Source organism: Rhinoraja longicauda, chromosome 33 (assembly GCF_053455715.1).
Source record: "Rhinoraja longicauda isolate Sanriku21f chromosome 33, sRhiLon1.1, whole genome shotgun sequence".
Classification (NCBI taxonomy): Eukaryota; Metazoa; Chordata; class Chondrichthyes; order Rajiformes; family Arhynchobatidae; genus Rhinoraja; species Rhinoraja longicauda.
In genome coordinates, this window is record NC_135985.1 from 7,823,957 (window position 1) to 7,839,619 (window position 15,663).

A 15,663-nucleotide genomic window follows, 5' to 3' on the forward strand; every position below is an offset into this window, starting at 1 on the left:
GGCCAATTAACCTACAAACTCTTTGGGACGTGGGAGGAAACCGGAGCACCTGGAGGAAACCCACACAGTCACGGGGGAGAACGTGCAAACTCCATTCCAAGGTCTCTGGCACTGAGAGGCAGCAGCTCGACCAGCTGCGTCACTCTGCCACGCAGGCAGAGTACCGAAACTTTTTCTACAACAAGCAATCTTTACTTTTGAATAACCAGCCATTCGTCACCTGCAAATGATACAGAAATCAGCAGGATTGTTATTTATTGTGACTCACGATTTCTTGAGAACATCTAAATGGTCTTTCAAAATTTGTTCAGGGTTGCCAAAACATTTTGCTCAGCTGAGCTTACAAATAGGAAATGTAATTTTTCAGGGTGTGATGGTGATTATATGGACATTTTAGTTTTCTGAGCCATTCACCCATGCCTAACAACTTGTAATGAAGTCCATTATAAACTGCAGTCGGCTTGCTTAACTGCTTGGTACCATTGCTTCTGCAATAACGCTTCTAGCAAATCATAACCACTTACAACCAGGTGCGTCTACAATGAACAAATGGACAGAGGTGAGGGAGGTAGGGGGTTACGCTTATTCACAGTGTGCTGACACTTCTGCACCATCTTCCAGCACAAAGCAGGTTCTGCAATGGGCGATAACGCAGGTGTGGAGGAAATGTGCATGCACTGCCCCCATCCAATGGCCATGGTGACATCTTGGCTGCCAAGCAGACGATCCCCTGGAGACGGTGGTGAAAGAAAGCTCAGAGCCCCAGTTTCAGTCAACATTCTGCATCATTTTACAGCAAGCAAAATAAAGAATGGGATCTACTTCCGAAACCAAGTATCGGGTGAGATATTTTAAATAAGCTTATCCAATTGTTCCTTGCAAATGTCTTTCCTGATGAAATGAGCATACACACATATATATTCTTGTCATGCCGAGGTGATCAATGAGACAAAACACAGATTTAATACACACACTTAGAATGGAGTCTTCAAACATTTGGGGTGTCATAGTAATAGTGGCGCAGTGCTCTAGAGTTGCTGCCTCGTAGCGCCAGAGACCCGGGTTCGATCCTGACTACGGGTGCTGACTGTGCCGAGTTTGTACTTTCTCCCTGTGGCCTGTGTGGGTTTTCTCCAGGTGTTCTGGTCTCCACCCGCATTCCAAGGACGTGCAGGTCTGTAGGTTAATCAGCTTCTGCAAACTGCCCCTGGTGTGTAGGATAGAACTAATGTTCCAAAGTGCTCACAAGTGCACAAAATATCCGTACATTTAACATGCCTGCTGAGGCATCTCGACCCGAAACGTCACCCATTCCCTCTCTCCTAGATGCTGCCTGACTTGCTGAGTCACTCCAGCATTTTGTGATACCTTCGATTTGTACCAGCATCTGCAGTTATTTTCCTGCACTGACTGCTGAGGCAGGCCACTCCCTCATCTGCCGCTGTGATCTGATGCTTTAGGCATTTCCATCACCCACCGTGCACTCTGCACATTACCGCAGACGGACTCTGACGATGAGACTAAACGGAAGTGCAGGTGAAGATGGAAGATCAGTCCTATCGTACAACAGGGGGGAGGGGGCTCCGAGCACTGACGGGGCCCAATCCTGCTCCCAATCCCTCCTAACAACACACAATTTGGCCAAGATGGCCATCCGCGACCCATGGCACCAGGCGGAAGAGGGCTCTGGCCGAGCCGGCTGCCTGCCCCTTTTCCAGGGTTACGTTCCGTGCCTTTGTGGCATTGGAGAGGGACTACGCGCTGTCCAGGGGCACCCTGGGGGATTTCCGGGACCGCTGGGCACCGCGGGGGGATTGGATGCATCCTGGATAGGGATTGTAATTATAGTTGTATAATAGTTTCATTCGGTACATTTGTTTGTATTGTATTCTGGTGGTGGGCTCTGTTTTGTTTTCTTGTATTGTAAATATTGTTCTTAAATAATTGAATACATTTTTTGATCATTACAAAAACCCAACACACAATTTGTGCAAGACGCTGCTGGATAGCGTTGTGCAAGACACTGCTGGAAACGATGAATGTGATTGACCTTGTGCGATATCCACCACCATCACCCACCACCATCACCCCCCGGCAGCGAGTCCCAGACACTCACCATCACCACCCCTGTGTAAAAGCCTGGCCCCATCCATCTCCCCCCTCTCACCTTAAAGCTGTACCATCGAGCGTTTGATGGGGGAGGTGGTTCTGACGGTCTCTATCCATAACAGCCTCTCATACTTTTTTATCTACTTCTATTGGGTCGCCCCTCAACCTCTGGAGTTCTGGAGAAAACAATCCAAGTCTGTCCAACCCCTCCCTGTGTCTTAAAACCTCTAATCCATTCAGGTAAAGCTCATTTGCACCCCTTCTAATTTCTCCATATCCTTCCTTTGACGGTGTTACCAGAACTGCACATAGATGTAACCTAATAGAGGTCCTATAAAGCTGCATCATAACTTCCCGGTCCTTGCACTTAATGCCCGGACCAATGAAAACAAGCATACCTAACAGTGGGGCGGCACGGTGGCGCAGCGGTAGAGTTGCTGTCTTACAGCGCCAGAGTCTTGGGTTCAATCCCGACTGCGGGTCCAGTCTGTACAGACTTTGTACGTTCTCCCCGTGACTGCGTGGGTTTTCTCCCAGATCTTTGGTCTCCTCCCACACTCCAAAGACGTGCAGGTTTGTAGGTTAATTGGCTTTGTGCATGTGTATATTGTCCCTAGTGTGTGTTGGACAGTGTTAATGTGCGGGGATCGCTGGTCAGTGCGGACTCGGTGGGCCCGTTTCCGTGCTGTACCTCTAAACTAAACTAAACTAAACTAAACAAACACCTTCTTTACCACTGTTGCCAGGTCTGGAGGGCCTGGGTATCCGGAGAGGTCGGACGGGTTAGGTCTTTATTCCTCGGAACACGGGAGGCTGAGGAGAGATCTTATGGAGTTGTAAAAGATCATGAGGGGAATAGATGGGGTGAAATCACAGAGTCTTTCACCCATGGCAGAGGAATCAAGAACCAGAGGTCATAGGTTTAAGGTTAGAGAGGAAAGATTTGATAGAAACCTGAGGGACAACATTGTCACACAGAAGATCGTGAGGCGATGGAACGGGAGGAAGTAGATGAGGCAGGGACAATAACAACATTTAATTGGACAAGTATATGAATAGGAAAGGTTTAGGGGGATATCAGTCAAACATGAGCAAATGGGACTAGCTTAGATGGTGCCTTTTGGTTGGCATAGGCAAGTTGGGCCGAAGGGCCTGTTTCTGTGCCGCACGACTGTGCCCTTGATATCGATGGAATGGATGAAATATTCTTTCATATGGCCTAGTACTGGAGGATTCATAATTGTCCATGAAACTTGAATATTGTTTGCAATTTGACCTATTTTGTTTTAACTTTGTACGACAATGAATACCAACACACCATGCATCATATTGGTTTGTTTGTGTAAGATTCAGATGGTGCTGACTAAATGTTTCTCATACAAAGAAGTCAGACACCACTTTAAACTCATCTAAAGCAGATAGATCAGAAAATGAAACATCAGGCTGATTCGCCAGTGTTCGAGTCTAAATATTTCTCCAGTGGTTGTGAAAATTAAACCCTGCTTTAAATCATATCATATCATATCATATCATATATATACAGCCGGAAACAGGCCTTTTTCGGCCCACCAAGTCCGTGCCGCCCAGTGATCCCCGTACATTAACACTATCCTACACCCACTAGGGACAATTTTTTTTTTACATTTACCCAGCCAATTAACCTACATACCTGTACGTCTTTGGAGTGTGGGAGGAAACCGAAGATCTCGGAGAAAACCCACGCAGGTCACGGGGAGAACGTACAAACTCCTTACAGTGCAGCAACCGTAGTCAGGATCGAACCTGAGTCTCCGGCGCTGCATTCGCTGTAAAGCAGCAACTCTACCGCTGCGCTACCGTGCCGCCCTAAATCGACTTAATGTGGAGATAGGGAGGCAATATTGGTCTCATTCACTGACTCCCGCCCACTCCATAGTTTGGCAGTCGGTGTAATTGATAGTTTTCATCACTGAAGTTTCAAATTTATGATCTGCAGCCTCAGTGAATTTCTTTGCTAATCAGACTGTTCTGTCTGACTGTACTTCAATCAGTACTGGCAAAATCTGCACAATCACAGTGTGGCAATCAATACAAATCTGTGGCTGCCTCTTCTTTTGTCTGTACAATGTAATGATAAAGACAGATAAGAGAAATATAGAAAATAGATGCAGGAGAAGACCATTTGGCCCTTCGAGCCAGCACCGCCATTCAATATGATCATCCAAAATCAGTACCCTGTTCCTGCTTTTTCCCCATATCCTTTGATTCCGTTAGCCCTAAGAGCTATTATAGCTAATGAAATGTCTCTCTCACATCAAGGCAGTTAATTAACATTAGGAGCCCACGTGGGCGATGGGGAGGAGACGAGGGGGGTCCTGTTTTTGAGTGGACCGTGTCAGCGAATCTTAGATTTCTACCCCAAATATAATTCATGGAATAGAGCCATTTCAGTATTGTCACTGTAATATGTGAAAAGGTAACTACAGCTTTTCTAGCTACGTAATCACTACAGTCTGCAATGATACATACACCAGACACCACGCTGGATACAGCTGCCTGCAATCATATTTACTTAAACATCTGCTGAAAGCAAAATGCAGAAGAACTATGGTTTGCTCTTTTTCCAGTTGATCCTAAATGCAAAACTGACAATTTTCTCAAATAGTCCTTTAGACAATAGACAACAGACAATAGGTGCAGGAGGAGGCCATTCGGCCCTTCGAGCCAGCACCGCCATTCAATGTGATCATGGCTGATCATTCTCAATCAGTACCCCGTTCCTGCCTTCTCCCCATACCCCCTGACTCCGCTATCCTTAAGAGCTCTATCCAGCTCTCTCTTGAATGCATTCAGAGAATTGGCCTCCACTGCCTTCTAAGGCAGAGAATTCCACAGATTCACAACTCTCTGAATGAAAAAGTTTTTCCTCATCTCAGTTCTAAATGGCATACTGCTTATTCTTAAACTGTGGCCCCTTGTTCTGGACTCCCCCAACATTGGGAACATGATTCCTGCCTCTAACGTGTCCAACCCCTTAATAATCATACGTTTCGATAAGATCTCCTCTCATCCTTCTAAATTCCAGTGTATACAAGCCTAGTCGCTCCAGTCTTTCAACATATGACAGTCCCGCCATTCCGGGAATTAACCTAGTAAACCTACGCTGCACACCCTCAATAGCAAGAATATCCTTTATAAAAAGGCATAGAATAAAAGTTGTTGAGCATTTCCATCCTTGGACTGGCCATAAGGTCATAAGGGCATAAGTGATAGGAGTAGAATTAGGCCATTCGGCCCATCAAGTCTACTCCGCCATTCAATCATGGCTGATCTATCTCTCCCTTCTAACCCTTTTCTCCTGCCTTCTCCCCATAACCCCTGACACCCGTACTAATCAAGAATCTATCCATCTCTGCCTTAAAAATACCCACTGAGTGGTTTCCAGCAAATAGACTGGATTCATACGATATGATACGATAGAACTTTATTTATCCCAGGAGGGAAATTGATCTGCCAACAGTCATTAGATACAAAATACGTGAAATTAAAGTGACAAGTGGAAAGACTTGGGGGATGTGCAAAGATTTGGGTGGGGGGGGGGGGGGGGGGGGGAGGGGGGAGAGGAGTCAATCTCAGTCTACCCATGACAGAAGGGGGAGGAGTTATAAAGTTTGATAGCCACAGGGAAGAAGGATTTCCTGTGGCGTTCTGGTCTATTTGGACAGCATACAAAACAAAGCTTTTCACTGTACCTCGGTACATTTGACAATAATAAACCTAAACCTCATGGTGGCCCTTGGATTTTTTTCTCTGTAAAACTGCAACCCTATAATGATGTAACACAATATTCTGCACTCTGGTATTTTTCTCCATGCACTACCTGTTGTGCTTGAGCGTGGCTTGATTGTGCTCATGCCTGGTGAGAACGAGAAGCTGGTGCGACTTGGGTGGGGGAGGGATGGAGAGAGAGGGAATGTCGGGGTTACTTGAAGTTAGAGAAATCAATATTCATACCACTGGGCTGTAAGCTGCCCAAACTGGGTATCAATGAAGAGCAGCAGCCCACCCTGTACAATATGTAACCTCCTGGTTTATTTCATCCCACATGTTACTAGAAGCAGCAGGCCAGGAGTCCAACATTCTGGTCCAGAGTTGCCCAAAGTCCTTCTCCAAACCCATGTGCTGTCTCCACAATTAACCTACAAACCTGCACGTCTTTGGAATGCAGGACAAAACCGGAGCACACGTTTCCCACGAGGTCACAGGGAGAACGTACAAACTCCGTACAGACAGCATCCGTAGTCAGGATCGAACCCGGGTAAATTCACCAGCAACATCTCAGGGGCCACAGTCTTAGAATAAAGGGGAGGCCATTTAAAACTGAGGTGAGAAGGAACTTTTTCACCCAGAGAGTTGTGAATTTGTGGAATTCTCTGCCACAGAGGGAAGTGGAGGCCAAATCACAGGATGGATTTAAGAGAGAGTTCGATAGAGCTCTAGGGGCTAGTGGAATCAAGGGATGTGGCGAGAAGGCAGGCACGAGTTATTGATTGTGGACGATCAGCCATGATCACAATGAATGGCGGTGCTGGCTCGAAGGGCAGAATGGCCTCCTCCTGCACCTATTTTCTATGTTTCTATGTTTCTATGAGATGATGCTGCATAGCAAATACGATGGGTAGAAAGATGTTAGAAGGAGGTATAAGGACGATGGGTACGGTGGTGCATGGTGGTAGAGTGACTGCCTTGCAGCGCCAGAAACCCAGGTTCGATCCTGACTATGGGTGCTGTCTGTATGGAGTTTCTTGTCTCTTGTGTCTCCAGGTTTCTGCTGACGAATGTGTGCAAAGCAATCACACAGAGAGAGAGAGCGAGAGACAGAAGCCCGTATGCTTGAACACGATGCTACCGAGAGGAGTAATATGGAGGTGTCTCGATTTTCTGAGACACAAACGGTTATTGTGAAGTGCTGCAAAATGAAAGGACTCTGCAAAGAGTGGGGATAAATGGGTCCCTTTCGGAATGGCAGGCAGTGACCAGTGGGGTACCGCGAGGTTCGGTGCTGGGACCCCAGCTATTTACGATATACATTAATGACTTAGACGAAGGGATTAAAAGTACCATTAGCAAATTTGCAGATGATACTAAGTTGGGGGGTAGTGTGAATTGTGAGGAAGATGCAATAAGGCTGCAGGGTGACTTGGACAGGTTGTGTGAGTGGGCGGATACATGGCAGATGCAGTTTAATGTAGATAAGTGTGAGGTTATTCACTTTGGAAGTAAGAATAGAAAGGCAGATTATTATCTGAATGGTGTCGTTAGGGGGAGGGGGAGTTCAACGAGATCTGGGTGTCCTAGTGCATCAGTCAATGAAAGGAAGCATGCAGGTACAGCAGGCAGTGAAGAAAGCCAATGGAATGTTGGCCTTCGTAACAAGAGGAGTTGAGTATAGGAGCAAAGAGGTCCTTCTACAGTTGTACCGGGCCCTGGTGAGACCGCACCTGGAGTACTGTGTGCAGTTTTGGTCTCCAAATTTGAGGAAGGATATTCTTGCTATGGAGGGCGTGCAGCGTAGGTTCACTAGGTTAATTCCCGGAATGGCGGGACTGTCGTATGTTGAAAGGCTGGAGCGATTGGGCTTGTATACACTGGAATTTAGAAGGATGAGGGGGGATCTTATTGAAACATATAAGATAATTAGGGGATTGGACACATTAGAGGCAGATAACATGTTCCCAATGTTGGGGGAGTCCAGAACAAGGGGCCACAGTTTAAGAATAAGGGGTAGGCCATTTAGAACGGAGATGAGGAAGAACTTTTTCAGTCAGAGGGTGGAGAAGGTGTGGAATTCTCTGCCTCAGAAGGCAGTGGAGGCCAGTTCGTTGGATGCTTTCAAGAGAGAGCTGGATAGAGCTCTTAAGGATAGCGGAGTGAGGGGGTATGGGGAGAAGGCAGGAACGGGGTACTGATTGAGAGTGATCAGCCATGATCGCATTGAATGGCGGTGCTGGCTCGAAGGGCTGAATGGCCTACTCCTGCACCTATTGTCTATTGTCTATTGTCTAATTCAACAAGGGCCTACACAGAGACCGAGAAACTTGCAGTCCTCACCCAGAGAAATCCGGAACGAACAAAAAGGAGGATTATGCTCAGTTGTTTCACACAGAAAGCTAGAAATTCTTTGGCATCGGATTCATGTTTGCTGGTATTTATGCAAAATGTACGATTTGAAGATGTGTCCCACACACGCGTTCGCTGATTGATGGGTCAGAAACACTTTAATCCCACGACAGAGAAAACACAAATCAAATGAGTAAACAACAGCGCAATCTTGAAGCACAAGACACACGATCATCAGTTCATCAGCTTCATGACGGAACTAAATCAGGGACAGGTGGAATTCAAAGGACACAAGTGGCAGACGATTGACGGGCCGTTATAATGATACCCCATGAGCAGCCTCGGTTCTTGCACAACTTGCAACACGAGTGGCATTATTCATTTCTGGGACAATGGATGAACCATAATTCTGGCAGTCAGTGGGGATGCTAATCGCATTCCAGGAGAGTCTGGACCGAGTACAGAGAGGCAGAGATTCAACGACTCAGCTTTTACGACTGAGCGAGACTGCAGCTGGTTCTTAAGAAAGTACACAGCTTCCAGAGAAGGAATTTGTACCAGATATGACTTTCAATCCAATTTAGTTCAGATTGCTACGTGTACCGTGGTACAGTGCAAATCTCTTTTGTTGCGTGCTATCCAGTCAGCGGAAAGACGATACACGATTACAATCAAGGCGCCCACTGTGTACAAATGCAGGATAAGGGGAATAACTTTTAGTGCAAGATAAAGTCCAGTAAATTCCGATTAAAGATAGCCCGAGGGTCTCCAGTGAGGTAGATGGGAGGTCAGGACAGCTCTCCAGTTGGTGGTAGGACGGTTCAGTTGCCTGATAACAACTGGGAAGAAACTGTCCCTGAATCTGGAGGTGTGCGTTTCTGTACACTTCTGTACCTCTTGCCTGATGGACGAGGGGAGAGGAGAGAGTGACCGGGGCGTGACTTGTCCTTAATTATGCTGCTGGCCTTGCCGAGGCAGCGTGAAGTGTTTCAAAACTCAGATAGGACTTGTAAAAGACATTTGGACGGATACATGAATAGGAAAGGTTTAGAAGGCTATGGGCCAAATGCAGGCAAATGGAACTAGCCCAGTGTGCCAATTTGGTCGGCATATGCAAGATGGTCGGACGTATATCTCCATGCTGTACAGCTCTATGACTCATAGAAACATAGAAACATAGAAAATAGGTGCAGGAGTAGGCCATTTGGCCCTTCGAGCCTGCACCGCCATACAATATGATCATGGCTGATCATCCAGCTCAGTAGCCTGTACCTGCCTTCTCTCCATACCCCCTGATCCCTTTAGCAAAAAGGGCCACATCTAACTCCCTCTTAAATGTAGCCAATGAACTGGCCTCAACTATCTTCTGAGGCAGAGAATTCCACAGACTCACCACTCTCTGTGTGAAGAAATGTTTTCTCATCTCGGTCCTAAAAGACTTCCCCCTTATCCTTAAGCTGTGACCCCTGGTTCTGGACTCCCCCAACATCGGGAACAATCTTCCCGCATCTAGCCTCTCCAACCCCTTAAGAATTTTATATGTTTCTATAAGATCCCCCCTCAGTCTTCTAAATTCCAGCGAGTACAAGCCCAGTCTACCCAGTCTTTCCTCATATGAAAGTCCCGCCATCCCAGGGATCAATCTGGTGAACCTTCTCTGTACTCCCTCTAAGGCAAGAACGTCTTTCTACCTAAGGAGAAAGAATTATTTTTGAGTCTGAAACTTCCTCTTGGCATAAAAGGTAACCAGAGAAATCCTTTATATTTACTTTAATGCTCGAGGCAAAATATTAATCAATGAAATGGGAGGCTAGGTTTCTCAATAATTCTTCCATAGAATCTGAACTATAGAACATTCTGATAACTGATGGGGTTATAATATTGCTCAAAATGTGTCTATTGCATTGGGGAGAGGCGTATAATCTCTGAAGGCTCTTCACTTTAATGTATGTGAAAATATAAAGGGGATATTTTATTGTCACTATCACAGGGGGGTCCTGGGTAAAGGTGGGAATAATGATAACAATTCATCTGATCAGAGTCTGACAGATTGGATCGATACTGAGTTTATGCTTTATTAAGCAGTACTCTTCACTGCGTTCACATTGGGAACCCGTCCTAGTCCAGTCCCCAGTCTCTTTGGATTACCAGCACGAGGGGTTAAATACTAGGTTCGAGTTGCCCCATCATTCCTATCAGTGTTCATAAACTAGGTAAGAATATTTGTCTCGGAAGGAACTGCAGATACTGGTTCACACTGAAGATAGACACAAAATGCTGGAGTAACTCAGTGGGTTTAGTTCAGTTTTGCTTAGAGATACAGCGCGGAAGCAGGCCCTTCGGCCCACCGAGTCCGTGCTGACCAGCGATCCCCGCACACTAACACTATCCTACACGCACTAAGGACAACCATCACTTATGACCTTATGACCTTATGATATTTGACCAAAGCCAATTAACCTACAAACCTCTTCGGAATGTGGGAAGAAACTGGTGAAAATTCGCACGGGCACGGGGAGAACGCCCAAACTCCGTACAGACGGCACCCTTAGTGAGGATTGCACCCGGGTCCCTGGGGCTGTAAGGCACCAACTCTACTGCTGTGCCACCGTGCTGGGTCAGGCAGCATCTCTGAAGAAAAGGAACAGGTGACCTTTTTTGGGGTGAGGCCCTTCTACAGACTGAGAGATCCAGGTCTTCAACAAAGGCGTCCCTGCCCATCTGGACTCAACTGAGATCCACAAGCTTGTCCGCCCCCAAACCCGTCCCACCACAAGGATTGTGGTCCTTGGTGGAGAAGGATAGGAAGGTTATAGAGGGCCATAAGTAGGGTTGCCAACTGTCCCGTATTAGCCGGAACATTCCGCGATTTGGGCTAAATTGGGTTGTCCCATACATGACCGCCCTTGTCCCGCATTAGTAGGGTTGCCAACTTCCTCACTCCCAAATAAGGGACAAAGGGTGACTTCACCGCCCCGCGCCCCACGTGACCTCACCCAGCCAGCGGCCACGTGCTCCCGCTCCACCAATGGCGGCCGCCCAATATCTTGAATGGACTATCCCGAGATGAGCTGGCGTGGACAAGGTGGGCCGAAGGGCCTGCTTCCATGCTGTATAGCTCTACGACTGTAGAATGGAATTGAATGATCATGGACCCCCACGGATCACTATTGCTGGATCACTGAGAATGTGTGCTAATTATTATGGAAATGCACGATCAACAATTGCAGCAAAAGTCATTCTGGCCAAAACTCGAGTAAGATCTCAGCCGAGTTTGTAAAGGTGACAACAGAGAAAGCTATTGGCACATTTCTCTGCTGGACTTGCTCAATAACGAATGCAATGAAAAGAAATCTCACTTCTCTCGGGGTTAATTCCTTCGGAAAATGTCATCTTGCCCTAAAAGCATCACCATTGTGTTGCGATGACGTAATGAAACCGAGTCCTTTTCAACGCTTCCTCCCCTGAAAAGGGAATGTATCTTGAAAACAAAAGATCTGCGTTTCCAAAGGAACTGGTGACTCTTTCGAATCCAACTGGGTAAGTCAAGAATAATATTTTTGTGTTTTTTTTTTCCAGGTTACTTTTAGTCTTTTGCACTTTCCGTGATCATCTCCATGGTCTCCCGAAGGAACACGGTTTGATTCTCTAGCAGCTGATTGCCAAATTTAATAATGTTATACTCTGGCGACAATGAAGAGATTTTAATGGCGTGCTTTAAAATGTTTCTTTGGTTCTTTTGCACGAAGGAGAAGATTGATATGAATTCTCTCACTTTGTGTTCAGCCAGGTATTAACACTGACATTGCTGAATAAAAGGGAAATACATGGATCGTAGAAACTGGACACTCGGCCCATCACGCCTGTGCCAACCATTGAATGCTAATCCCACTTCGGAGACACAAAATGCTGGAGTAACTCAGCGGGACAGGCAGCATCTCTGGAGAGAAGGATTGGGTGACGTTTCGGGTCGAGACCCTTCTTCAGACTGACGTCAGGGGAGAGGGAGATACATAAATAAGGAAGTGTAAGGTGTGAAAATATGACAAAGGGAATGGAGATCAAGGAGAATGTAGAATAGATCAATGTTAGCTGGGAGAACGTGACAACAAAGCAAACTGAGATACAATGTAGTAGTGGGAGTAGTGGGAGAACTGGGAAGGGGGAGGGGATGGAGAGAGAGGGAAAGCAAGGGCTACTTGAAGTTAGAGAAATCAATGTCCATACCGCTGGGGTGTAAGCTGCCCAAACAAAATATGAGGTGCTGCTGTTCCTCCAATTTGTGCTGGGCCTCACTCTGACAATGGAGGAGGGGGAGTTAAAGTGTTTAGCAACCAAGAGATCGGGTAGGTTTAGGCGGACTGAGTGGAGGTGTTCAGCGAAACAATCGGCAAGCCTGCACTTGAGCCTGTTCCTTGGCCCTTCTGACACGGTTCTAGAGTTTATTTTATATCTGTTAACCTGTTCACTGCCAGGTTTTTAGTCACGAGTATACTCGAGGGTGGCCTTGAACGGGTTAATTGTGTGAGTCTATGCCTCCACCATCGCCTCACACTCTGGGTGAAACCATTCTTCCTCACGATCCCTTGAAACATTCTCCCGCTTGTCTTAACAGTTTGGTGTGAGTCACTCTGCGATGGGGAAAGATACTTATCCCAACCATACCCCTGGTAATGTTGTGCGGGGTTGAAGTTGGACCAGATGCATTGGAGACAGCGATTTAAAACGTCCGAAAGGAAAGGCTTCTGGAACAAAGTAAGGGTTTGTTGGGGAGCTCGGATGCTTTTCTAAATCAGCAGACTCTCTGTTAAATCATCGTACTGACATACTGTTCCACTCTTCCCACTAACGTACATCATTTCCGATGCCAGCTAATATTTTGATTTCAATTTTAGAGTGCTGGATGTGTACAGGTAGGGGTTGCCAACTGTCCCGTATTATCCGGGACATCCCGTATTTTGGGCTAAATTAGTTTGTCTCGTACGGGACCGCCCTTGTCCCGTATTAGTAGGGTTGCCAACTTCCTGGCTCCCAAATACGGGACAAAGGGTGACGTCACCGCCCCGCGCCCCCACGTGACCTCACCCAGCCAGCGGCCACGTGCTCCCGCTCCACCAATGGCGGGATAGTCCATTCAAGATATTGGGCGGCCGCCATTGGTGGAGCGGGAGCACGTGGCCGCTGGCTGGGTGAGGTCACGTGGGGCGCGGGGCGGTGACGTCACCCTTTGTCCCGTATTTGGGAGTGAGGAAGTTGGCAACCCTATGTACAGAAGGGAAACAGGCCCTTCGGCCCACCTTGTCCATGCTGACGTACAGATACATATAGAGATAGATACATATAGATATGTATGGATACATTTCGCTCCCCTCCTCCCCTCTCCTCTCTACAGTCTGCATCACTCCCCTCTTTAGTCTGCACACCAACGACTGTTAAAGTTTAGAATATGCGATACAATCTCACTCCAAACTTCCACCTGGTATTGCTCATGTTTTTTCAAGCCCTTGGAAAGAAAACATTTAAAACAAGGGATTAGTTTCCTGTACAGTTAAGCCATTGCATGTCACCCAATCTGTGCGCTGGGTACAGAGGTGGGAGAGCATGTTTCCTTTTTCCAGTCCCGCTTGATTGAGCCAAAGGGCCAACAACACCCTTGAGATAGAATCAGTCTGAAGAAGGGACTCGACCCGAAACGTCACCCATTCCTTCTCTCCGGAGATGCTGCCTGTCCCGCTGAGTTACTCCAGCATTTTGTGCTGCCCTTGAGCTCGAAGATGAAAACCCTGTCAGTTTTGAAATCCTCTGCACACAGCACGGGCACAGGCCCTTCAGCCCAACTTGCCCATGCCAACCAAGATGCCCCATCTACACTGCCCACATTTGGCTCATATCCCTCGAGACCTTTTCTACGTCTTTTAGTGTTGTACCTGCCTGAACCACCTCCTCTGGCAGCTCATTCCATATACCCCACCACCCTCTGAGTGAAAAAAGTTACCCCTCAGATTCCTATTAAGACTTTCCCCTCCGACATTAAACCTGTGCCCTCTAGTTCTTGAATCCTCAATTCTGGGAGAGAAACTCTGGGCATTCATCCTATCTATTCCTCTCATGATGTTATATACCTCAACAAGATCACCCCTCAGCCTCCTGCTCTCCAAGGGGTAAACGTCTGTCGGACAGGCCAAGGTTTTACTGGGTGATGGGGCTTACTCAAGGGGCTCTCCATCCCAATCCTACTGCCATTCATTGCGTTCCTGCACACCAGAGCTTCAATTCTCCTTCATGTTTTGCAGCAAAGGCTAACTTGAGGCTATGGCCTCCATTAGACAAGCACAACACAAAGGCCTCAGGCTTCCACTCCTGTTTTATGCTTCCTCCAAATTTCTTTGCCTCACTACATAGTCAAGTCAAGTCAAGTCAATTTTATTTGTATAGCACATTTAAAAACAACCCACGATGACCAAAGTGCTGTACATCAGTTCAGGTACTAAGAAACGAACATACAATGGCACACAAACATAACAGCACATACATAAACAGTTCACAGCGCCCCCCTCAGAGGGCCTCAAACGCTAGGGAGTAGAAATAGGTTTTGAGCCTGGACTTAAAGGAGTCGATGGAGGGGGCAGTTCTGATGGGGAGAGGGATGCTGTTCCATAGTCTTGGAGCTGCAACCGCAAAAGCGCGGTCACCCCTGAGCTTAAGCCTAGACCACGGGATAGTCAGTAGCCCCAAGTCGGCCGACCTGAGGGACCTGGAGGTAGAGTGGTGGGTTAGAAGATTTTTGATATGGGGGGGGGGGGGGGGGGCAAGCCCATTTTGGGCTTTGTATGTGAATAGGAGGAGCTTGAAGTTGATTCTGTACCGTACTGGGAGCCAGTGGAGAGAGGCCAGAATCGCGGTGATGTGGTCCCTTTTACGGGTACCCGTCAGGAGTCTCGCTGCGGCGTTTTGGACCAATTGCAGGTAGGACAGGGATGATTGGCTGATCCCAGTGTATAGGGAGTTGCAGTAGTCTAGGCGGGAGGAAATGAATGCGTGGATGATTTTTTCAATGTCGTCAAATTGGAGGAATGGTTTGATAAGGTAAGGTATATTGACATAGATAAGGTAAACAGCCACAACCTTTTTCTCAGGATAGAAAGGTCAAAGACTAGAGGGCATAGCTTTCAGGTGGGAGGGGCAAAGTTTAAAGGATACGTTAAAGGTCCGAAGAAGGGTCCTGACCCTTTTTCTCCAGAGATGCTGCCTGACCCGCTGAGTTACTCCAGCATTTTGTGTTTACCTTTGTTGTAAACCAGCATCTACAGTTCCTTTCTACACAAAGTCTGAAACACAAAGTCTGAAACACACTGCCAGGATTGGTGGTGGCGGCAGATATGATAGTAGCGTTTAAGAGGCTTTTAGATAGGCACGTGGATAGCAGGAAATGGAGGAATATGGATCACGTGCAGG